This window comes from Nicotiana tomentosiformis, chromosome 9 (assembly GCF_000390325.3).
Source record: "Nicotiana tomentosiformis chromosome 9, ASM39032v3, whole genome shotgun sequence".
In the NCBI taxonomy this organism is placed as follows: Eukaryota; Viridiplantae; Streptophyta; class Magnoliopsida; order Solanales; family Solanaceae; genus Nicotiana; species Nicotiana tomentosiformis.
The window spans coordinates 5316836-5343914 of record NC_090820.1 but is presented as its reverse complement, the minus strand read 5'-3'; the positions used below and the strand labels follow the sequence as shown (position 1 = coordinate 5343914).

Genomic DNA, 27079 nt, shown 5'->3' with positions numbered 1-27079 from the left:
AACCCGAACGTGAAGCCTTGCATGGACAGGCCTTCGCGAACGCGACACTAGTCATGCAAACGCGAAGGGGAAATGCTGGGGCAGGAATATTTGGCCTTCGCGAACGCAAAGAAGAACGGGTATGAGCAGTGTTCTGTTAAAGACGGGGGTTGGACTCATTTCCACTCCATTTCTTCATGGGAGCCGATTTTGGGGACGATTATTTATCACCATTTTCACCATCAATCATGAGGTAAGTGATTCCTACTAGTTGTGAGTTAAATACAAGGTTTATATATGGATTTAGACATGAAAATTTGTAGAAATTTGGAGTTTTGAAGAAAAACCTAGAAATTGGTATTTTTGATTTTTCACTACGAAAATGCTTATGGAATTGAATAGAAATTATATATTTGAGTTCTTGAGATTATGGGTAATGTTTTCATCCGAAAATTTCCGGAATCCGGCCACGTGGGCCTAGGGTGAATTTTAAGAATTTTACCATTTTGGGTTGAGTAATTTATTTAATAGCCTAAATTCGAATTATTAGACATGTATTAATTATTTTGTATAAAATTTGGATAGTTTCAGATTTTTCGGCATCAAATTGAGGTTTTTACGCGACATTTTGATCAGAAAGTGGACTTTGAGACAAGGTAAGTCTCTTGTCTAATCTTATGAGGGGAAAATTACCCCATAGATGATTAAATTAAATAATTGTACTAATTGCGGGGGCTACGTACGAACGAGGTGACGAGAGTCTGTGCGTCGCTACTACTTATGCTAAAAGTCTGGGTAGATTAGGACTCAAATCATGAATTACTTGTGTAAATTATATTCTTTGTTTAATTAAAATTATTTGATTATATATATATATATATATATATATATATATATATATATATATATATATATATATATATTGTGAATTGTTAGGGAATAATACTAAAAGATAAAAATTTCATATGCTTAATTTTCTGTTTAATTAATTAATTATTAAAAGAATTTGTTCATCCTCTCGAATTGATCTTATAATAAATATACTCTCCTTCCGGAGGTACATAAGAAAATGTCCTCCTTTTTTTGTGGAGCGAGACGAACGCCTCGGTAGGATAGATACATCTATGGATCGTGCCGCACATCCGTCGGCAGTGTACACGACATTATAGATCGGGTCGTACGACCTCGACAGAAAACGTGCCTAATAATAATAATTATATGATACTTTGCTATTTTTAATTGCAGCTTGTGAATTTAAATTAATAGATTGGGAATTCTTGCATTTGAAGGAATTTAATTATTTCTGCTGGTTAAACAAAATTATTGTTAACTCTGTGAATCATGTTGATTTAGATATTCTATTTTTATTTAAATTATCATTATTGACCCTTAGTGAGTGTCAAAGTCAGCCATCTCGTCTCTACCACTTCGAGATTAGGCTTGATACTTGCTGGGTACACGTTATTTACGTATTCATGTTGCACTTACTGCTCATTTTATTGTGCAAGTACATATATATTTAGCGGTCTTGTGGGTGCAGAGGTGTGATTAAAATGTGGGGACTTAGGTGAGCTGCATTCTGTATTACGATCCGCAACCAACAGAGTCTTCTTCAGAGTTGTGAGCATCTGATTTTTGCCCCACATATGAAATTACTCCTAAAAAATAATCCAAAAATAATTTTAATTGTTTTATGAATTTTAAAAGTTTTTCTTTATTTATTTTGCATTTATTCACATTGTTTATGCATGTTAGGAATATCGTAAATCATAAAAATCATAAAAAATATCCAAATCTTAATTTCATAGCATTATAGATTTTAAATTGCATTTTTAGAATTTAATTATATTGTTAAATGCATTATATAAATATCTAAAAACAAAAAAAAAAGATGCATTCTTAGATTAGTTAATTAATTAGGTCATTAGCCAAGTAGTGAGTAAAATATATAGAATAGTTTAGCCACGCAAATTAATTTTAATTAAAATTTGAGTCCAAAGTGACTAATTTTGCAATTGTTTCAAGCCCATACCTGTAGAAGCCCAATCCACCTTATAGTCTGGCCCATACTCTTCTCCCCCACTTTATTAGAGGAGACCCTAATTTTACCCCTCCCCGAAGATCAGAGACAGAGATGGACAGGACCCCCATTTTTACAAAACCCTAGCCGCCTCCTAAATTCCCTTTCTAATCTCACAGATCTCTCACTATCACATCTAGATACACCCATGAAATCCGTCATCTGATATTCTCACAAACACACCTACGAAAATGCTGAAAATTTCAGACGCATAGAGGAAGAGCATCTGAAAATAAAGCTTGGATTTTCTAATTTTCAAAATCAGATTTGAGAAACCAAAGTTTCAAAAAAACAAAAAGTGAAGTAGAGATTTCCATGAAGATTTGAATTCTAGTGGATTGTTGGAAACATTAAGGCTTAAAAACTTTTCCTGGGTTCTATAAGTGTTGTTCGAAGTCTAAGTCGCTGATTTTTGCTGAAGCTGGGCTCCAATTTGAAGCATCTCTTCTTTATTTGATTCTTCGGTCCAACTTGTTTTTTTTTTGTTCTTGCTTCAAACAGGTACACATATATTCCTAAGCTTGTTATTTGGGTAAATGTTAAGATCTGAGTTGCTTACGCATTATTGATGCCTAATTTCGTGCATTTACTGTGCTTAATTATTGGAGTTATTTATATCTGTTAATTCCGCCAACATTTAGTTTTGATTGTCTGTTGTTTGAACTGAAAATATGAGTTCGAGATCGCCTATTGTGCTCAAATACCATGCCACAGGTTTAGTTTGTTTGTTTGTCCACTGATTAGTTACGACCCTCTCCTATATGGTGTATTTTGATTTATTAGCAACAACAACAACAACAACCCAGTATAATTTCACTAGTGGGGTCTGAAGAGGGTAGTGCGTACGTAGACCTTACCCCTACCAGGAGGTAGAGATGCTGTTTCCAAATGACCCTCGACATCCTTCCCACCAAGAACTTCCCACCTTGCTCTTGGGGTGACTCGAACTCACAACCTCTTGGTTAAAAGTGGAGGTTGCTTACTATCAGAGCGAACCCCTCTTGGTTAGTAGCATGTGCAAAATCTTTCCCTTGATTTAGTTTCAAACTTTGAGAAATTTTTAAATCAGTTAATGCGTCATGTTTAAGTTAACTTTGAGTCAGTAGTTTAACGATTTTCATCCACTTGAATTCATGAAATGGATTACTAGTGGATCAAATTTGCATTGGACTCTCATAGATTAAATCCACTAGAAACCACAGTGGTTCATCTTGTTATAGTTACAGTATAGTCATTTGAGCTAAAGTGGCAATCTCCTTTGTTTACATTTTCTGGTTCATGTTTTGTTTGCTGACTTTGTAATTTTGGAGAAGTAGTTGATTTAGTGGTTCAATGTTTGTATGAATTACATTTTGGCAGTAGGATCTTCTTTCATTTCAAATAGATACATAAGTAGATGACGTGTTAATTAGTAGTGGGTATGATATTTTGAATTAAAAGATAAGCTTGGGTCTTTGGATTTTTGAGTGGGATTGGAAATTGAAAAAAAAAAAATATAAAATAAAATGAGCTTTCATGTCGGGTCGTAGGGTTGTTGGGCTAATTTGAAATGGATATTGAAACTGTAACCTTTATTGCATTAGACCGTTAGGAGCATGCTTAGGCCATTAATATTCATAAATATTGTAGTTTGCTTTAGGAGCAATTAATAAATAATAAATTATCGTGACTATGGGTACGATTCCCGTGGCATGGTCACGATACGTAAATCTCAATTCGGGTGTGCATTTCATGTGACCCGACCATAATTTCGAATAATAATAAAATAAACATATTGTAAATCGCGGGTGCGTTTCACGTGGTGCGATTCGCAATGTGTACAAAATAAACGAGCGCGCGACATCGCGACTTGTTCAAACAAATTCCATAACTATTAAAAGCGGTTAAAAAGTTTAAAAAAAAAAGCACAATAGGTTTTAAACATGTATTAAATCAGATAATTAGGCCAAGTATTAATTGTTAAGCGACCGTGCTAAAATCACGGAACTCGGGAGTGCCTCACACCTTCTCCCGGGTTAACAGAATTCCTTACCCGGTCTTCTGTATTTGCGGACCTTAAAAATAGAGTCAATTTCCTTGATTTGGGATTTAAAATAAACCGATGACTTGGGACATCATAAATTATTCCAAGTGGCGACTCTGAATAAATAAATAATCCCATTTCGATTCATGTCACTTAAATTCGAAAAACTCCCTATCCCCCTCGGGAAAAGGGAGGTGTGACAAGAGTTATTATATTTTTCTTGTCAAATTTGTATTCCGGACAGATGCTGTATTTTGTTTTAACTCCCTAGTAAATGCTTATGCACTTGTGACACCGGGTTTTGCGAGAAATTATGGGTTGTTCAGTAATTTAGTTGCTAAATTATTTATCACTTACTCTAGGAGTTCTATCTTTATTATTTAATTTGAGGAAATTTTGATTTCAAAAGAAAATACTAAAATGGGCAATTAAGTTAATTAATTATGGTTTGGCTTGCCTGACAGCGGTGTCCGGCACCATCATGGCCTTAATGAATTTTAGATCGTGACAACATGGTATCAGAGTACTAGGTTCACTTAGGTCTCACGAGTCATGAGCAAGTCTAGTAGAGTCTTGCGGATCGGTACGGAGACGTCTGAACCTATCTTCGAGAGGTTGCAGGGCTGTTAAGAATACTCTTCTTTTTTATTCCTCATCGTGCAATTTGATTCCTTTGAGGTTTATGCCTTCATTTCCTTCCTATTCAATTCTATGCGACGTGAAGCGCTTGTTATAAATTGGGGATTGAAGAAATTTTAATGGTATTACAGATGTAGTGCAGGATGCTTCTCCCTGCGTAATTAATTGGGCTACTGTCATCGCCTTGCGGAAGGCCGCTATATCGTTTCAATTCAGTATCAGTACTACCTAAGGTTTAGAGATTTGGCATTGATTGTTATGACGACTCGTGCGTTGTTATCGCACAGTGTTTATGAAATGGTAGAATGCCTGCTTATTTGTCAGGGCGGTAAACGACTTGAAAGAAGGTTTTTCTCAGTACATGATGTAGGGGTTTGGCGTTTAATCCCAGCAAAGGAAAGGTAATCGTACTATGAATGTTGAGGTTTGGGGTTGATGGAGTAATAAGGCTTGATATTTTAGAGCGTGGTAGAGTTCTCAATTGTGATGTGGTTTCATCGCCTTGTTAAATGCGTTAAGGTTCGCCGGTGTTATGGTTTTCTTCAACTCGCCTTTACGGCGGGGTGTTAGGAATTGGTGTCGGGGAAGCAGTTGTCAGAAATCAGGGTGTGCAGTGGTTCGAGATCAAATTGGTGTTTCTAGTGTTGATGTCTCGAGAAGGATGATCTTCGGAGAGATTTAAAGCTGGTATCGATCTATTGGTTCAAGTGCTACAAAGACGGAATTTTGGTTAAGGCAACAACTGGGCAGCGGAGGACGAGGAAGGACATGTGAGAGGTGCCTTGTAGTGGTTAAGTTCCTAGAAGTCCAAGTGTGAGAAACAGAAGTCGAGTAGTTATTTTATCGAGAGGGTTTGTCCAAAGTGGGAGAGTGGCAATGTAGCATATGGGTTACATGGTAGGATAATTACATGTATTGAGGAAAGTTTGGAGTGATTTGGGGTTTTTGATGGACAGTGACTATGTCTACGGACTTAAGTTGTAATATTGGCTGCTATATTGAGAAAGATTGGATACGACAGAAGGGAGTTGCTTAATATGAAGAAGGATGCAACATGACTTTGGATTGGGATGTCGTTGCACTTTTAGTTGATGTCAACGGGGAGTGAACAGACTTGTACAGCTGGTGAACGAGCATGTGCTCAGTATGGGTTGTTGGTTTCGTGGTAATAGTAATCGGTGCAGCATTGTTGGAGGATGTCAGTATGGGATTTCCACAGGTGGGATATCTCCTGTGAGGAGATTAGTGGTTGCATAGTATTGATGGAGCTTCTACGAAGAATTTTACTGACTATCAGGTAAGAAGTCAAGTATGTGAATGTGGCTAGTGATTCAGAATATTCATGAAATGTGTAACATTAGGATTTCGAGGAATTTGGTGGGTCGATTATGCGAGATTGTGTCAATGGGGGGGTAAGGAGTCTTGGTGGGTTCCAGAATTATGTAATTGTAGCTTCAAGCTAAGTGGGAGAGCCCCACCGTCTACAATTGGATTGAAGGGTTGTCTATTTGTGAGGTTTCTAGTTATCGATGTATTGGTGGGTCATTTCAACTAAGGAAAAAGGACATCAATGGAAATTTGATCAAGGGATTTGAAGAATGTGTGCTGTAATCGGTTTTATCGATTCATGTTCAGGCTTTGGGAAGACTCAGGGCTTATGCTTCATGTGGAGATGATGTACAAGGAAAGTGATCTAGCTGGATGCTTCTTTGTGAGGGTATTCATGTACTAACGGTGCAATGGAGTTTGGTTATATTCGAGACTAGGCCAGAGTGGGTGACTCTTAGCAACGGTTCAGTGAGTTCAAGAATTTAAGTCCGGCACTTGAAGATTTCGATTCCATGGTATGGTTAAGGATCGAGTTTTGTAGTAGGTTACGAACGGGGCTTGGAGTGTTCTATGTTATTATCGGGTAAGCGGTGCAATGTTAGAGGAAAGGAAGAAATGACTTAGGATTTGCGGGAGCTTCTGCATAATGTGTATACCAGTCGGAGGTGTTATTGTGCGCTGGAGAAAGGTATGAGGTGATTCATGGGTATTGAGATGATATAGTCCCGCGATTCGGGTTACTCAGTGTGAGTGCGGATTGAGTTCGATATGTTGTGAATGGAGCTAACGTTATTTCTAAGGCATGTCAAGGGTAAATTTAAAGAAGTTGGGTCGGTTGCAATGGCTGAATCAACGTGATTGTGGGAATGATCAATTCATCTAGTGTGTAAAGTTATAACATGTGATTTGTGGTTATGCGTGCAGGCTTGACAACCACCAATAAATAATTGATTTGGGAGGTAGTTGATTCAAATGGCCTTGTTGGGTAGATGGATCCCAGAAGAGTTATGGTGGTTTCGACCACTACTGGAGGAGTTTATTTCCTACGGTTATGGGAATTCAGTAGCGTGTTGCAATTGTTCTCCTGAATTGAGTTAAGCAAAAGGTTGCTATATGATGAAATATTTGGTGTATTAGTGGTTCAAGAGTGATGACAGAATTCTTGTACCCTCGCGTATTGGCATGCTAAGTGCGGTGAGAGGTATGTAATTGGAAGTTGAGGATCGAGGTTGAGGTTCGGTTTTGACAAGAATGTCAAAAGCTCGGACGAGCAGAAAAGGATTTAGAGGTTTAAAGCAAGCTGGCATTGTCTTCAGCGTCACCTGAGATCGGTGTCGTGTGTAAGAGACTTTGTGTATTGATATGCAGATCCTTGATTCGCTTTTCAGCAATTGTATGGCCGGTGGTATGGATGTGCATACTTGTGGTCTAGTGCGGAAGGTCGGGGGAGCGTATTCCACAGGTATTATATGTGAATTGGGTTGCATGCCAAAATAGCGTGATAACAATAACAACAACCTAGTAAAATCCCACTAATGGGGTCTGGGGAGGGCAGTGTGTACGCAGACCTTACCCCTACCCTGAAGGAGTAGAGAGGCTGTTTCCGAAAGACCCTCGGCTCAAAAAAACAAAAAGACAAAAGGATAAAAATGAGACAATATTAGTATCACAACAATCATAGGAAAAATAGGAACACCATGAAATCTAAAAGAAAGATGCAAAGTAAAGGGAGACAGTATTAGTAAATATTAGTATCACTACAACAATCATAAGAAAAATAGGAATACCATGAAATCTAGAAGAAAGATGCAAAGCAAAAGCGATAGCTAGTAAATAGGACATGCACTAAAAAGCGAAATAGTAAAATACAATATTGCCACTATCTATCTTAGACAAAAACCTTACATGGCTAGTCCCACAATGGTATGAAGTAAGGCACGACTCGACTACCTCCTAACCTACAACCCTAATACTCGACCTCCATATCTTTCTATCAAGTGTCATGTCCTCGGAAATCTGGAGCCTCGCCATATCCTGCCTGATCACCTCTCTCCAATACTTCTTAGGCCGCCCTCTACCTCTTCTCGTGCCCTCCACAACCAGCCGCTCACACCTCCGTACCGGAGCATCTGGGTTTCTCCTCTGAACATGTCCGAACCATCTAAGCCTCGCTTCCCGCATCTTGTCATCAATGGGAGCCACATGCACCTTCTCCCGAATATTATCATTCCTAATCTTATCTATTCTAGTGTGCCCACACATCCACCGCAACATCCTCATTTCTGCTACTTTCATCTTCTGGATATGTGAGTTCTTAACGGGCCAACACTCAGCCCCATAGATCATGGCCGGTCTAACTACCGCTTTATAGAACTTACCTTTAAGTATCGGTGGCACTCTCTTGTCACACAAGACTCCAGATGCTAACCTCTACTTCATCCATCCTACCCCAATACGGTGTGTGACATCCTCGTCGATCTCCCCTCCCCCCTGGATAACCGAACCAAGGTACTTGAAGCTGCCTCTACTCGGAATGACCTGCGAATCAAGCCTTACATCCACGCCCATTTCCCCTGGCTCAGCGCTGAACTTATACTCTAGGTATTCTGTCTTCATCCTGCTCAGCTTGAAACCCTTAGACTCAAGAGCCTGTCTCCAAACCTCCAGCCTCTCGTTAACACCGGCTCGCGACTCATCAATCAGAACTATGTCATCAGCGAATACATCCCCTTGAATATGGTGTGTTAACGCGTCCATCACTAGGGCGAATAAGAACGGACTAAGCGCAAAACCTTGGTGTAACTCCATTACAATCTAAAAATGCTTAGAGTCGCCTCCTACTGTCCTAACCCGAGTCTTAGCCCCATCATACATGTCCTTAATTGCCATAACGTAGGGAACCGACACACCTTTTGCCTCCAGGCATCTCCAGAGAACTTCTCTAGGAACCTTGTCATACGTTTTCTCTAGGTCAATAAACACCATGTGCAGATCCTTCTTCCTCTCTCTGTACAGTTCCACCAACCTTCTAACAAGGTGTATAGCTTCTGTAGTCGAACGACCCGGCATGAACCTGAACAGGTTGTCGGATACAGACACTATCATCCTCACCCTCGCTTCAACCACCATCTCCCACACTTTCATGGTATGATTTAGTAATTTGATACCCCTATAATTTTTACAACTCTGGATATCACCTTTGTTCTTATACAATGGAACCACCGTACTCCACCTCCACTCATCCGGTATCCTCTTCGCCTTAAAAATAACATTAAACAACCTAGTCAACCACTCAAAACCTGCTCTCCCTACATACTTCCAAAATTCCACTGGAATCTCGTCTGGACCGGTCGCTCTGCCCCTACTTATCTTACGCATAGCTCCCACGACCTCTTCAACCTCGATACGCCTGCAGTACCCAAAGTCACGGTGACTCTCAGAATGCTCCAATTCGCCTAGAAAAATATCCCGATCACCTTCTTCAATCAGAAGTTTATGAAAGTAAGTCTGCCATTTCCTCTTAATCTGGGCATCTTCCATCAATACTCTACCATCTTCGTCCTTGATGCATCTCACTTGATCCAAATCCAGAGCCTTCCTCTCTCTTAACTTGGCCAGCCGGAATAACTTCTTCTCCCCACCATTTTTTCCAATTCCTCGTAAATACGACCATAAGCCGCAGTCTTAGCCTCCATGACCGCCAACTTAGCCTCCTTCCTAGTTTCCTTATACCTCTCCATGCACACTCGCCTCTCCTCCTCACCTATGCTTCCCACTAACTTCAAGTACGCTGCCTTTTTTGCCTCCACTTTACCTTGGACCACTCCATTCCACCACCAGTCTCTTTTGTGCCCACCAGAGACGCCCGTCGAGACCCCTAACATCTCTCTCGCAGCCTCCCTAATACAGTTTGCTGTCGCTGACCACGTAGTGCTCGCATCACCACTGCTCCTCCAAGCTCCCATAGCCGATAACCGCCCCTCCAACGCTTGGGCTTTATCCTTAGTTAAGGCTCCCCATCTGATTCTCGATCTTTCTCGAGTAGACTTTTTCCTCCTCTTTAACATAATACCAACATCCATCACCAAGAGCCTATGCTGCGTCGCGAGTATCTCACCCGGAATCACCTTGCAATCCTTGCACAACCCTCTGTCACACCTCCTAAGGAGGAGATAGTTAATCTGAGTCTTCGCCACCGCTTTTTGAAAAGTAACCAAATGCCTTTCCCTTTTCCGAAAGCTAGAGTTCGCTATCACCAACCCAAAAGCCTTAGCGAAGTCCAAGAACGATGTACCTCCTCCGTTCCTCTCCCTAAAATCGAAGCCTCCGTGCACCTCGCCATAACCACCTGCGGTCGACCCAATATGCCTATTGAAATCCCCTCCTATGAATAACTTCTCAGCAGGCAGAACCTGGCACACAATCTCATCTAACCCTTCCCAGAATCGTCGTTTAACCTCCTCATCTAGGCCCACATGCGGCGCATAGGCGCTAACGACGTTTAGGGTGCACTCTCTAACCACCAACTTAATAATCATCAATCTATCATTCACTCATCTAACCTCAACAACAGACTCTCTAAGTTCCCTATCCACCAAGATGCCCACTCTATTCTCACCTTTCTGGACTCCGAAGTACCAAATTTTATACCCGTCTGCGTCCCTCTCCCTCGACCCTACCCACCTTGTCTCCTGGACACACGCTATATTGACCCTCCTCTTTTGGAGGATCTTCGCCAACTCTATAGATTTACCCGTCAATGAACCTACGTTCTATGACCCAATTCTCAACCTACAGACCCCCTTGTTCCCTTTACCTCCCTTGCTTCCCGCCCCACCCCCTAAACCCTGCCCTACCTCCCGCCGCACCCCCCGTGTTGGGCACATTTCCCCTATATCTATTCCTGTGTATTTTGTTCGCACTTTCTAAGAGAGATTCATGACATCTTTTCAGTTGTTAAATTAGTTACGCGGGTTGAGTAGTTCTTTCAAGAGTTCACTTTTCCTTATGTATCACATTCGATTTTGTGGCATGTTGGCGCATTATTGGCATCATATGAGATCTTGGTCAAGGTTTGAGGTAGCTTTATTCCCTGTGTAGCTTATACTGGGTGAGATTAGACTATTGGATAAAAAATCAGTACAATCAGATTTATATAATGTATATTAAAGAATAAATATTGTTGTTCTGTTTAGAATGAGGTAATGGTCATTGTCAGGAGGAGAAACTCCATGATTTGTTAACTCGGCAAGTGTTTATGAGTTTCTACATATCTCTTTTGTCGCGACAGTATTTCGAGAATTGGAACAAGACTTATATGTGTCATGAGGTGTGTTGTGAGCATCAGATTCATGGGATTTTGGCTATTTTTGTCAGAGGGTGTTATTATGCCCATGTGAATGATGCGGTGCATGCTGTGAATTCTGTGAGAGTATACAATCATGTATTGGTACATTGTGTAGTAATTGAAATGGTGTTAGTATGATGGAAGTAGTCCTGGTAGAGGATTTCAGGTGTCGGAATTTGGCTCTAAGGCTTATTTGCCTAAATAAAAGAGAATATCTTCAGAATTGATCAAGCTAATATGCTCAACTGAGTTTCTATAGCACGAGTAGGTGCACGAGGTATTAAACAATGATTTCAGATAACTCCAGAGCAGTTCTTAGCACGTTCGAGGACGAACGTATGTTTAAGTAGGAGAAAATATAACGACCCGACCGGTCGTTTTGAGCCTTAGCGCATTATTCAGTGGTTCGAGGCATTGAGTAGCTTCATTTCAGGTGTTATGACTTGTACGTGTGGTCGGAATTAAATTTTAAAAAGTTCGGAGTTGATTTGGAAAGAAAATTTTAAATTTAGAAACTTTAAGTTAGAAAAGTTGACCAAACTTTGACTTTTGAGTAGAGGACCTCAGAATAGAGATTTGAAGGTTTCATAGGTTCGTATGATGATTTTGGAATTAGGCATATGTCTGAATCGAGTTTTGGATGACTCGGGAGCGTTTCGACGCCTATTGTGGAAGTTGGCATTTTGGAAAAATTTTATAAATTTGGGTTGAAGTACATTTCAATGTTATCGATATCCGTTTGGGATTTCGAGTCTAGGAATAGCTCCGTATAATGATTCTCGTATTGGCAGTGCATCCGGAAGTGGATTCAGAAGTCCGTAGATCATTTTGGACCGGGAGTGGACATTTTGATATCAGGATTGAATTCCAATTCCGAAAGTTGGAGCATGTCCGAAATGCCAATTATGAATTGTGTACAAAATTTGAGGTCAATCGGACTTGATTTGATAGGTTTCGGCATCGGATGTGGGAGTTAGAAGTTCAATAGTTTATTAGGCTTGAATCGATACGCAATTCATAGTTTCGATGTTGTTTATTGTGATTTGAGGCCTCGAGCAAGGTCGTGTTGCATTTTGGGACAGGTTGGTATAATTGGACGGTGTCCCGGGGGCCTCGGGTGTGTTTCGGGGTGGTTTCGGATCGAATTTGGATGAAAAGCTACTGCTGATTTGCTGGTTCTGGTTTTGTTCTTCGCGAACGCGAAGGGAGTCCCGCATTCGCGAAGAAGGAAAATGGCAGCTGCTATCTTGTGCTTCGCGAATGCGATCAGTGGGTCGCGAATGCGAAGAGGCGTTTTGAGGCCCCTGGGTTTTGGCCTTCACGAACGCGAGGTGTAGTTCGCGAACGCGGAGGGATTGACTGAGGAAACTACGCGAACGTGTAGAAGAAAGGAGGAGACGAGCCTAAGGCCATTTGGCCTACGCGAACGCGATGGCATAAACGCGAACGTGAAGCCTTGCATGGACAGGCCTTCACGAATGCGACACTAGTCATGCAAACGCGAAGGGGAAATGCTGGGGAAGGAACATTTGGCCTTCGCGAACGCAAAGAAGAACGGGTTTGAGCAGTGTTCTGTTAAAGACAGGGGTTGGACTCATTTCCACCCCATTTCTTCATGGGAGCCGATTTTGGGGACGATTATTTATCGCCATTTTCACCATCAATCATGAGGTAAGTGATTCCTACTAGTTGTGAGTTAAATACAAGGTTTATACATGGATTTAGACATGAAAAATTGTAGAAATTTGGAGTTTTGAAGAAAAACCTAGAATTTGGTATTTTTGATTTTTCACTATAAAAATGGTTGTGGAATTGGATAGAAATTATATATTTGAGTTCTTGAGATTATGGGTAATGTTTTCATCCGAATATTTTCGGAATCCGAGCACGTGAGACCGAGGTGAATTTTAAGAATTTTACCATTTTGGGTTGGGTAATTTATTTAATAGCCTAAATTCGAATTATTAGATATTAATTATTTTGTATAACATTTGGATAGTTTCGGATTTTTCGGCATCGAATTGAGGTTTTTACGCTATAGTTTGATCAGAAAGTGGACTTCGAGACAAGGTAAGTCTCTTGTCTAATCTTGTGATAGGGAAATTATCCCATAGGTGATTAAATTAAATAATTGTGCTAATTGCGGGGGTTACGTATGCACGAGACGATGAGAATCCGTGCGTAGCTACTATTTATGCTAAAAGTGGGGGTAGTTTAGGACTCAAATCATGAATTACTTGTGTAAATTGTATTCTTTGTTTAATTAAAATTATTTGATATATATATTGTGAATTGTTAGGGAAAAAATACTAAAAGATGAAAATCTCATATACTTAATTTTCTGTTTAAATTAATTAATTGTTAAAAGAATTTGTTCATCCTATCGAATTGATCTTATAATAAATTTATACTCCTTTCGGAGGTACATAAGAAAATGTTCTCCTTTCTTATGGAGCGGGCCGAACGCCTCGGCAGGATAGATGCATCTATGGATCGTGCCGCACGTCCCTCGGCAGTGTGCACGACACTCTGGATCGGGACTTGTTGCATTTGAAGGAATTTAATTATTTTTGCTGGTTAAATAAAATTATTGTTAACTCTGTGAATCATGTTGATTTAGATATTCTTTTATTATTTCAATTATTATTATTGACCCTTAGTAAGTGTCAAAGTCAACCATCTCATCTCTACCACTTCGAGATTAGGCTTGATACTTACTGGGTACACGTTGTTTACGTACTCATGTTGCACCTGCTGCACATTTTATTGTGCAGGTACATATATGTTTAGCGGCCTTGTAGGCGCAGATGTGTGATTAAAATGTGGGGACGTAGGTGAGCTGCATTCTGTATTACGATCTGTAGCTAACAGAGTCTCCTTTAGAGTTATTTTATTTTTCCTATCAAATATGTAATCCGGACAGATGCTGTATCTTATTTTAACTCCCTAGTAAATGCTCATCCACTTGTGATACCGGGTTTTGGGAGAAATTATGGGTTGTTCAGTAATTTAGTTGCTAAATTATTTATCACTTACTCTAGGAGTTCTACCTTTATTGTTTAATTTGAGAAAATTTAAGAAAATACTAAAATGGGCAATTAAGTTAATTAATTATGGTTTGGCTTGCATGACAGCCGTGTCCGGTGCCATCGCGGCCTTAATGGATTTTGGGTCGTGACAATGGCAAAGCGATGACTATTGTTCATTAGGTTATTTTTGATGGATTTATAAAATTTTAGGAGATACGAGGCCGGTCACCTGAATATTATGTAGATGGCATGGACATAGCACACGGAAATAAGGGTATCATCCCGAATTCCTATTTTATAGCCCTAAAATGCCCAAAAAATGAGAAATGATCATGGCGAAGCGACGACTATTGTTCATTAGATCGTTGTTGATGGGCCTGCAAAATTTTAAGAGATTCGGGGCTGGCCGGCCGAATTTGTGTAGATGGCGTGGACTGTAGCACAAAAAAATCAAGGAATCGTCCTCAATTCCCTTTCTATGTCCCTAAAGCACCAAAAACGAGGAACGGTCATGGCGAAGCGATGACCATTCTTCATTAGGTCATTTTTTATGGACCCACAAAATTAAGGAGATTCCAGACCGGTCTCCCGAATTCATGCAGATGGCGTGGACTATAGCACACGAAAATCTGGGTATCATCTTGAATTCCAGTTATATGGCCCTAAAGAGCCAAAAAATGAGGAACGGTCATAGTTATGGGGTAACTATTGTTCATTAGGTTGTTTTTGATGGTCCCCCAAAATATTATGAGATCAAGGGCCGGTCGCCCGAATTCATGCAGATGGCGCGGACTATACCACACAAAAATCTAGGAATTGTATTGAATTCCTGTTTTATGGCCCTAAAATGCTAAAAATGAGCAAAGATTATGGCGTATCGATGACTATTATTCACTATGTCGTTTTTATGGACCCGTAAAATTTTAGGAGATTCGGGGTTGGTCTCCCGAATTCTTGCAGATGTCATAGACTATAGCACATGAAAATCTAAAAATCGTCATAAATTCTTATTTTATGGCCCTAAAACGCTAAAAAATGAGAAACGGTCATGGCTAAGCGGTGACTATTGTTCATTAGATCGTTTTGATGGGCTTGTAAAATTTTAGTAGATTCGAGATCGGTCGCCCGAATTCATGCAGATGGCGTGGACTATTCCATATGAAGATTTGGGAATCGTATTTAATTCCCATTTTATGACCCTAAAATACCAAAAATCAAGGAGAGGTCATGGCGAAGCGATGACTATCATTCATTAGGTCATTTTTTATGGTCCTATAAAAATTTAGGGAATTCGGTGCTGGTTGCCTGTATTTTTGCAGATGGTGTAGACTATAGCACATGAAAATCTAGGAATCGTTCTGAATTCGTGTTTTAAGACCCTAAAATACCGAAAACAATAAAAGGTCATGGCGAAGCGATGACTATTATTCATTAGGTCGTTCTTATGGACCCATAAATTTTAGGAGATTCGGGGGCAGTCGCTCAAATTCTTGTAGATGGCGTGGACTATAGAACACAAAAATCTAGGAATCATCCTGAATTCCTGTTTTATGGCCCTAAACACCAAAAATAAAAGAACGGTCATGGCTAAGCGGTGACTATTATTCATTAGGTCATTTTTTATAGGCCCAAAATTTTAGGAAATTTTGGGTCGGTTGCTCGAATTCATGCAGATGGCATGGACTATAGCACACGATAATCTAGGAATCGTTCTGAATTCTAATTTTATGGCCCTAACCGAAAAAATGAGGAAAGGTCATGGAGAAGCACACGAACATGTGGTAATCGTCCTGAATTCTTATTTTATGGCCCTAAAACGCCAAAAAATGAGGGACGATCATTGTGAAGCGATAACTATTATTCATTAGGTTATTTTTTAAAGGGCTCACAAAATTTTAAGATATTCAGGGTCGGCCGCCAGAATTCATGTAGATGGCGTGGACTATATCACACGAAAATTTGGGAATTATCCTGAATTCCTATTTTATGGCACTAAAACGCATAAAAATAATAAAAAACCATGGGGAAGTGATGACTATTGTTAATTAGGTCGTCCTTGATGGTCCCACAAAACTTTAGGAGATTCGGGGCCGGTCGCTTGAAATCATGCAAATGGCATGGACTATAGCACACAAAAGTCTAGGAATCATCCTGAAATGATATTTTATGGTCCTAAAACACCAAAAAATGATGAACGGTCATGGCTATGCGGTGATTGTTGTTCATTACGTCATTGTTTATGGCCCCATAAAAGTTTAGGAGATTCGGGGTTGGTCGCCCGAATTCATGCAGATGGCATGGACTATAGCACACGAAATTCTGAAAATCGTCTTGAATTACTATTTTATGGCCCTAAAATGCCAAAAGCAAAGAGGAACAGTCTTGCAGATTAATGGCCACCTGCCCGAATTCATGTAGATGGCATTGACTATATCACATGAAAATTTAAGAACTCCTGAATTCCTGTTTTATGGAATCTAAAACGCCAAAAAATAAGGAAGGGTCATGACGAAGCGATGACTATTGTTCATTAGGTCGTTTTGATGGTCCCGCAAAATTTTATGAAATTCGGAGCCGGTCGCTTGAAATCATGCATATGGCATGGACTATAACACACGAAAATCTAGGAATCCAAAGGCGGATGTAGTGAGTTATCGGCGGGTTCAACTAAACCCATAACTTTCGACGCGCGGTAAAACTTTATGGGAAAAAAATAAAAAATAGAAAAATTTACATCTGGTAATTGAAAAATAACCACAGTTTTAAAAGTAATCGAAATTTAGCTAATTTTTCATGTAAAGATAAAATTTGAACAAAAACATCCATAAAAATTCAGAAATATTCCAGCATAATATGATGGATTTCTAATTTTTTACATATGAGATTCCAACATAATGTGCTGGAATTTCATAATATGATGGAGTTCTAACATTTATAATATGCTGAAAGTTTATACGTAAGAGCTCCATATAATTATCCCACATATTATGGTGAAACTTTAAATGTTCAAGCAAAACATTGGCGATTTATTATAATGACTTTGCAAACGTTGGCTATTTTTCGATTGCCAGCCCGAAAAATGGCTAGCCCGTGCTATTTTCACAAAATTTATATGTAAAAATACATAAAAATTACAAAAATAGTAGATATGAACCCATAATTTTAAAAATATAATGGGTTGAATGCTAAAAACCTTAAAAGTTGAACCCATAGGATTTAAATCCTGGATCCTTCTCTGTAGGAATAGTCCTGAATTCTTGTCTAATGGCCCTAAAATGCTAAAAATAAATAAAGAACGGACATGGCTAAGCAAAAATTAGATAGTTTTTATTGGGCCCGCTAAATTTTAGGAGATTCATAGCCGGTTGCGCGAATTCATGCTGATGGCGTGGACTATAGCATATAAAAATTTGGGAATCATCTTGGATTCCTGTTTTATGGTCGTAAAACGCCAAACAAAAAGAGAAAAGGTCATGGCGAAGAGATGAATATTATTCATTAGGTTGTTTTTCATGGGCCCGCAATATATTTGGAGATTCGGGACCGTTTGCACGAATTGATGCAGATGGCGTGGACTATAGCACACGAAAATTTGGGTATCGTCCTTAATTCCTGTTTTATGGCTCTAAAATACCAAAAAATAAGGAGTAGTCATGGCAAAGCGATGAATATTGTTCATTAGATTTTTATTTATGGGTCTGTAAAATTTTATGAGATTCGGGGTTGTTCGTCCAATTTCTTGCAGATGACGTGGACTAGAGCACACGAAAATCTAGAATCATCCTGCATTCCTGTATTATAGCCCTAAAATACCAAAAATAAGAAAAAATAATGGCGAAGTGCTGACTATTATTCATTAGGTTATTTTATGGGCCTGCAAAATTTTAGGAGATTCAGACCGGTCGCCCAAATTCTTACAGATGGCGTGGACTATAGCACACGAAAATCTAGGAATCGTCTTGAATTTCTGTTTTATGACCCTAAAGCGCCAAAAAATGAGGAACGGTCATGGCTAAGCGGTGAATATTGTTCATTAGGTTATTTTTTATGGGCCCCTAAAATTTTACCATATTCGGGACTGGCGGCCCGAATTCATGCAGATATAGCACACGAAAATCAGAGAATCGTCCTAAATTCTTGTTTATGGCCCTATGAGGAACGGTCATGGTGAAGCGGTGACTATTGTTCATTGGGTTGTTTTTAATGGGCCTGCAAAATTTAGGAGATTCGGGGCTGGTCGCTTGAATTCATGCAGATGGCGTGGACTATAGCACACGAAAATCTAAGAATCGTCCTGAATTCCTGTTTTATGGCCCTAAACAATAAAAAATGAGGAATGATCATGGCTAAGCGGTGATTATTATTCATTATGTTATTTTTTATGGGCCCGTAAAATTTTAGAAGATTCGGGGCCGATCGCCCAAATTCTTGCGGATGGCGTGGACTATCTAGGGATCATCCTGAAAATCAACATTTTCTTCTCGTATACCTATAGCAGAATGTTGACATTTTAATGAAAGCTCTTTGAACCAGTTATTGGACACTATGTTGGATGAGAAAAATTACTAGGTATTTTCTTTTCGTACACCTATAGTATAATGTCGACATTTTAATCGTGAAAGCTCTTTGAACCCGTTATTGGACACTATATTGGATGGGAAAATATTATTAGGTGTTTTCTTCTAGTATACCTACAGTAAAATGTCGACATTTTAATCTTGTAAGCTCATTGAACCTGTCATTGGACACTATATATATTGGATGAGAAAAAACTATTAGGTGTTTTCTTCTTGTATACCTATAAAATTTTGGTAGATTGAGTTATCCGATACTTATACTACTAAGAGGTAGCAGTTATCGGTGGAATATATAGGATCGTTTTGAATTTCATGAGTTAAAGCTGCAACAATGATACATAATTGAAGGACAACTTCACTAGTGAAAAACTCCAAAATGCATGCATAATAATATCATTAAAAGAGTGAAAAACACAAAACTCACTGAAAATTTCACTAGATAGTGAAATATTCAGGAATTGGCAATATAATTCAATGGAATTAGTAGGAGTCCAATGAAGACAACATGCCTTATTTGTTAAAAGGAAAGCAACATTTTAGAAAACAAAGCAAGGAAAATATATATGATCAATTCTTGGAATCATCTTCAAATCGAGCATCAGGGGCTTCATGAGCAGTGGCACAACACCTTGCACATCCCTGGCCATAGCGGTATCCGCGGCAGCAACCATATCTGCAACCTCTCCACGGGTATCCGTTACGTCCACCCCCACGACCATTACCGGGATACCCTCCTCCGCCCCCGTTGCCCGGGTATCCACCTCCTCCATACTGAGCTTCTTCAACAATATCGCCCTTCACCTTGCTTTCTTCTGCTTAATAACACCAAGGATATCGTTAGATGCATAGGCAAATTCAACATCTAGAATCAATAAGTTCAGAATAAGTGCGATCATATTATATGTATATATTTAGGTGCTTTTGTATAAGTATATCTACATTATTTGTCCCTGAAAAAGAAATTTAGTTAAACTTATAGAACCTTGCATTGATGCAACAATACCAAGGCAAATTAATAAATAAAGATATTCAAACATGCAAAATGAGGATTACTTACTTTGAGCTCCCACTTGGGAGGAAACAAGAAGGACAAGAGCAAGGAGAAGACCTAAAAAGAGCAAACTTTTTGTTGAAGCCATTTTGAAAAATATTTAGCTATGCACTATTTCTCACTTGTTGAGTTTACTTTCTAAAGGGTGCAGTGGAGAAGTACATCAACCTCAAATCCTATTTATAGACCCAAAAAATATCTTATTTAAGGAGCAAAGATTTGCTGGCCATGAAGATTTCACGTGAAGGGAAGTATGGGACTTGTCATTTTTGGCACTGAATTTTTGCTCGAAATTAAAAGCTTCTGCTTTAGAGTCCCCACTTCCATACAGTGAGTGATGAATTCTCCTAATTGAATTTTTAGATACTCTTTGATTTACAATAAAGCCAATCTTCTTTCGTCATGCATGATGCTCTCTCAATCCCCAAACTCCAACAAGAAAAATAAAAAAGAAAAAAAGAAAAAGTAGAGAGACAGAAACCACAAAAGTCAAGAAAATGAAAGAAGTATTGCACCAAGGAAAGAGTTCTAACTTCTATATATTGATAGCGTTAAAATTCTAATATAAAGCTTAAGCGGCTACAACAGGTTGAAAGCACATATAGTGTATAAATTCTTTATAATTTTAGCGTATATAAGTAAAATCCAAAAGAAAAATGAATAAGATACTAAGGGGAATTGCTCGATTAACTGGTCTAAATTACAACGGGAATTGCCAGAGTTAACTGGTCATAATTGACATCTCGATTAACTGGTCTAATTAATTTTATTTGGAAATTGATAATCACATCTTTGGGCAAAAATATCCCAATGTATTTGACTTTGTCAAATCTCAAGTACTCCATCACTATGCAACAACTTATCGTCCTTATCGATCTATGATTCGTCAGCCATGCAAACTCAGGTTTAGAAACTCTTGGTTCCTCTGTAGTTTTTACATTTTATATATTTTTGGATAAATTTAGCGAAATATAGTGGCTGAAGCAGATTCAGGATTTGAAAGTGCCTGGGCACCACTATCAAATACAAATTTGAGAAAATACTAAAAATGGGAATCGAACCCAATAGTGCACTCAAGTTGTGCCACCCACAAATCGACCAATACAGTTGCCTAAGCTTTGAGTCTTAGGGTGCCAATCAAAATATATAGTACCTGTTATTTATGATATATACATATAATTTTTTCGAAATTACCGGGAGCCGATGACCCCCTATCCTAAGGGTAGGTCCACCTATGAGTGGGTCATACGTAAATCCTTCCAAGCAAAACAAAATAATTTTCAACCTTTTATATTTTCTTGGGTTAATTTTGAGCTATATATATATGCAGCACAAATTGACCCAATCTTTTAGATGGGCTAACTTGAGCTATATCCAGAATGACCGGCATAAGGAACATATGCTTACTCAACCATCCATTCAAATTTTGGCGAGTTACATTTTCTAAATTTGATATTCACTATATCTTTATTCTGGTATCATCTTTTGAATTGGGGAATAATCAGTTTCTATTATAACTTTTACAAAAAAAAGAAAGTGATATTTGACATCGTTTCGAATATTTCGGGGATGTACCATAATAGAAGTGAAAATGTAGAAAAGAATACCCATTCAAAAAAAAATTGAAAAAAAAAACAAAGGAAGATATTGGAGAAAAAGAGTAAGCAATGGTTTTTAAAATATTGAACGAAATCGTACGTATAACTATTGGTAAATAAAATTCTTTAGTATAAAAAGAAACAGATATTGGACGAAATTTCCTCCCTGATCTATAAACTTCTAGGTAATTTACAAGCTTCAAAATATGGTTGGCATAAATGATGAGTAGCCAGCCTATGGGTAAGCCAAATTCTTTTCTTTTTTTAAAGAAACATTAAGAACTCACCACGAGACTTAATTTTCTGTTATTAAAGAATTTAAAGAAACCGATTAATTTGTATATTAGGAAAGGGACTTCACCTTTCCAATTATAACTTTAAAATGAGAAAAAAGATTATACTCTTGATCATACGTTTAAGTTATAAAGATTTGCAACGTGAAAGTCTCTAAGATAAGACCATTACGAGGCGTCTTCTTCTTATTATTTTTTGAATAATCATAGTGTATAGGGTAAAATCGGTTCATAATAAATGGACAAATGGCAGCATGACACGTGCAATTAACACCTGCAATTAACGTGAAACCGAAGACAGGCAAAAGGTGAACCATGTAACAATTAATACCGGGAACAACACCTGCAATTGAAATCGGGTAAACCCCGAAAGGAGTAAGGTTAACGGGAGCAGACCAAATAATTGCCATCGGATAGCATTCAATAAGGAATATTCTCTAACATTGAATGAGCAATCGTTGCAGAGAATATATGCATTCATGACCTGCTGTTACATATTCATCAATTACTTTTTTATTGTCATTTAAGTGGGGCTTGATCCTAGGATCTTGTTTCCCTAGGTATAGCTATAAATAGTAGGCTCAGCGTCCTTTGTGACACATGAAATTCTTGGCAAAACTTATGCTATATTTCATTTTCAAGATCAATTAAACAACTTTATTTGTTCTTTTACATTGCTTTCATTTCCGTCCTCGGAGACACTGCTCTCGGAGCCAGGCTTGTCATTTTCTTCAATTTTAATGTCTAAGTATTACTTTTAATCTTGTTTATTTACTATTTTTGGATTAAATCAGTTCGCTTGTCTATAAACCACGTAACAAATTCAAGTGTACCGTTTTACGGGTAAACAGTTTGGCGCCCACCGTGGGCCTTAGACAGTTGCGTAATTACTTTGATCCTTACGAGTATTACTAACTTGTTTGGTTTTTTCCTTAGCAAAGAATCAAAAATGACAGTTAATGACGTCAACATTGCACACAACGTTTAGGAACATGAAAATCTGCCTCGACATGAGGATTTAATCAACGACGCCCGTAACGAAGGGGACGAGGCAACCCCAGTTCGTGAAAGGCAGTACCCCGGCATGTACGAGAGCCAACTCTCGATGACGCGGAAGAGGATCACGTTGCGAAAAAATGAGAATCCTAAGAGAGCAACAAAATGCCATCAAGGACCACCTCACAAGGCAGGATCATGTAATGACGGAATTGAAGCAAGCATTGTAGGCGCTTCCAACAACACAAACGGAAGGGGTTAGTTCCTCTCGGCGTTCCTGCAAATCAAACGGCTCAAAGAGTTGATAACAACACCCTAAGAGATGAGGTAGGTTTTGACGGTGTCGGAGGGACCAACAGTGGATCTCGTAACGATAATGGGAATGACCCCTTCAAAATCAAGCTCATGAGATTTATGAGGGAAGTGAATAAATGAATGGATCAGAATGCTAATGAGTTTCACGCTCGAATGGATGTGATTTTGGGCCCACCATCAGTATTGAAAGGCCCAGATTGGAAGAAATACACACAATTACCGTTCAAATCGAGCGTAGAGCAAGAGTTTATTCCGAATAGATTCAAAATGCTGGACATACCAAAATATAATGGGACTTACGATCCGCAGGAGCACATCAAAACTTACACCACGACTGTAAAAAGGAAACAATTTGGCTCAACATGAGATCGAATAAGTGTTGCTGAAGAAGTTTGGTGAAATCCTCACAAGGGGGCCCTGACATGGTATTTACTCTTACCCGAGCATTCAATTGACTATTTTAAAATGATTGCAGATTCATTCATAGAGGCCCATGCCGGGGCAAGGAAGGTCCAATCCAGGAAGGCTGACATATATAGAATCGCTTAAGGTGAGTTCGAACTGCTGCGGGAGTTCGTGATCAGGTTCCATACACTACTACAAATCCGGTAAAAAGCGACCAACGTTGGTCGGTAATGGCCAAAAACAGACCAAAACGCGACCATTTACGCGTGGACGGTATTTTTGTGGTCGGAAAGGCATACCGACCAAAGTTGGTCGGAAATTACCGACCAACTTTGGTCGGTCAATTAAATTCAAAAAACAAAAATATTGCAAAAAAAATCGACCAAAGTTGGTAGGTATTTTAATTGTGTAATAAAAAGATTCACCATCTGGAAATCAAACCGGGGTCTGTACTATGGCAGGATACTATTCTACCACTAGATCATGGGTACATTTTATTTTAAGACTGTCTTTTATTTGATTTATACTCTTTAATTATATTTTCGCACGAAAATAAACGACCAAAGTTGGTCGGTTTTATTAAAAAGTAAAATTACCGACCAAAGTTGGTCGGTGTTTTTAAATGACCGGCCGAAATAACCGACCAATTTTGGTCGGTTTTTTTAATATTAATTTTTATTTATTTTAATTAAAAAACCGACCAAAGTTGGTCGGTTTCTTGAAACATAAATTTTGCGGGACTCAAAAATAGTTTCCCGCATTTTTACGCCAAAGAAAACCGACCAAAGTTGGTCGGTTTCGTAAAAAAAAGTTAAAAAAAAATATTTTAAAAAACCGACCAACTTTGGTCGATTTTTTGACCGACCAAAGTTTGTCGGTTTTTGCCGAATTTCTAGTAGTGATAAAGAAAGGAATATGTTACCGATCGTACTAGATGAGTGGGCAATGGAGGCGTTCACAAAGGGTTTGAACCCGAGGAGCTTCGACGCCTCCCGAAAGCTGAAGGAAAGACTCCTCAAATTCAAAGAGACCACATAGGCAGATGTCTATAATCGTTATGAGATGATCATCTCGGGTGCCCAACATCAACCAAGGCACGAGATCGATACAAGAACCAGGATAAGTTCAAAAGCGATTTTGATGCGGACCAGCGATCTTCTCAAGGTCATTTCTACCATACGAGAGAACTAAAGGACGCGGCAACCAAGAGTTGTGGAGCTCAGATAGGTTTGCTCCTAATAGAAGAACTGACAATGACCAAAACAACAAATCGGTACAAGAAAAATAGGTATCGGGGACCCTGGATTCCACATATCGCAGGTTGTCGGATTACAATTTCAACATCAGCGTAATGGAATTAGTGTCGGCAATGAGGAGTATCAAGGAAGCGTGATTCCCGAAGCCGATTAGATCTGACCCCAGCTAGAGGGATCCTAACTTGTGGTATGAATATCATGGGACTTACGACCGCAGAACTGGGGACTGCCAGTATTTACGGGAAGAAGTGGCGACATTGTTGAAAAATGGTCATCTTAGGGAGTTCTTGAGCGACCGAGCCAAGAACAATTACGGTCATAGCCGGGACAATGCAGAGCCTTCGAAGGTAAAGAAATATTCCCCTTGGTTGAATATCAACATGATTTTTGGAGGGAATGAAATCAACGATGTAACCTTCTTCGCGGCCAAGAAGACAAAGGTATCAGTGACCCACAACAAGAGAATCCGGAATATCTCCAAAGATGACATCACCTTCACGGAGGAAGATGCTGACAGACTTCTTCTTCCACATAACGACACCCTGGTAATCTCTCTTAATGACATAGATTTTAAGATTAAGTGTGTTTTGGTTGACCTAAGAAGCTCAGCCAACATCATTCAATGGAGAGTAATGGAACAAGCAAAGTTATCCGGAAGCATCATTCCAGTAACAAAGCTCCCCACTAGTTTCAACTTGGCAAACGTAACAACTGGATGAAAGATCATGCTACCCACGAACGCCGAAGTGGTAACCAAGACCGCCTTTTTTGAAGTGGTCGACGGCGACATGGGTTACAACATAATCCTCGAAAGGCCATGGATACATGAGATGAAGATTGTGCCCTAAAAATATCATCAACTATTGAAATTCTCGACCCCGAACGAAATCAAACAGATAAGAAGAGATCATCCAAAAGCAAAAGAAATGAACGTAGTGTCGATTTCCAGCAATAAGGGGAAGGAGCCTAGTAAATAGCAATTACGAGAACCGACGCCTTCTCCCTTGCCAAATGAAGATGATAAAGTAAATGGGTCATTGGAATCCCACCAGGTGCCAAGATACATTCAGGTATGGGAGGAAACTGATCCAACTAAGTCCATTGCAGAAGAACTCGAGCAAGTGGCCTTATTCTAGGATTTCTTGGAAAGGAAGTTTCACTTAGGAACCAGACTCAATCCCGAAATCAGGTCGGGATTTATTAATTTCCTTAAAGCTAATGTCGATTGTTTTTCATAGTCGCACTCGGATATGACAAGTATCCCATTAGAGGTGGTTGTGCACAAGCTAAGCCTGGATCCGAACTTTCCACCAGTAAGGAAAAAAAAATGCCCAATAGACGAGGTCAGAAACAAGTTTGTTAAAAGAGGGTTAACCCGACTACTTGATATCGTTTCAATTAAGGAGGTAAAATTTCCATAATGATTAGCTAATGTAGTTGTAGTTCCGAAGAAGAATAACAAATTTAGAATTTGCATAGATTATAAGGACTTAAATAAGGCGTTCCCTAAATACTCGTTCCCATTGCTGAACATTGATCAAATGATTAATGCTACGGCCTAAAATAAATTAATGAGTTTCCTTGATTCCTACTCTGGATACAATCAAATCAAAATGAACCCCGGAGGATCAAGAAAAAAACTTCGTTCATAAAGAACTTTGGAAAAATGCTGGAGCCACTAATTAGAGGCTCACAAACAAGATGTTCGGAAGGTAAATAGGCAAAATAATGGAAGTGTATATCGATGACATGCTAGTTAAGTCTTTGAGTTTCAGGTGATCATTTGAAACACCTCCAGGAAACCTTCGACATCTTGAGGAATCATAACATGAAACGCAACCAGAAAAAAATGTGCATTCAGTGTTGGCTCTGAAAAATTCTTGGGGTTCTTGGTCTCGCAAAGAGGGATCGGGGTAATTACCGATAAAATCAAAGCCATCAAAGACATTCCAAACCAGATAACGAGCATAAAGGAGGTGCAAAAGTTAACCGGAAGGTTGGCCGCTTTAAGCAGGTTCATCGCAAGATCCTCAGAAAAATGCCATCATTTCTTCTCACTTCTGAAAAGAAGATTAATTTTGAAAGGACTCCCGAATGCCAACATGCATTGAAAGATTTAAAACGGTACATATCATTCCCCCCCACTACTATCAAAACCGGGG

General features: G+C 39.1%; 2 long non-coding RNA genes across 2 annotated transcripts; one reads left to right on the top strand and one right to left on the bottom strand.

Moving 5' to 3' along the window:
* Positions 1-2175: 2175 nt before the first annotated feature.
* Positions 2176-14370, top strand: LOC138899495 (uncharacterized). Its single transcript, XR_011411179.1, has 2 exons — positions 2176-2560; positions 14172-14370. It is a non-coding gene; the product is annotated as an uncharacterized lncRNA (long non-coding RNA).
* A 4995-nt stretch (positions 14371-19365) lies between these two features.
* Positions 19366-20320, bottom strand: LOC104103830 (uncharacterized). Its single transcript, XR_011411106.1, has 2 exons — positions 20061-20320; positions 19366-19815 (listed from the first exon to the last, which is right to left on the bottom strand). It is a non-coding gene; the product is annotated as an uncharacterized lncRNA (long non-coding RNA).
* Positions 20321-27079: the final 6759 nt, after the last annotated feature.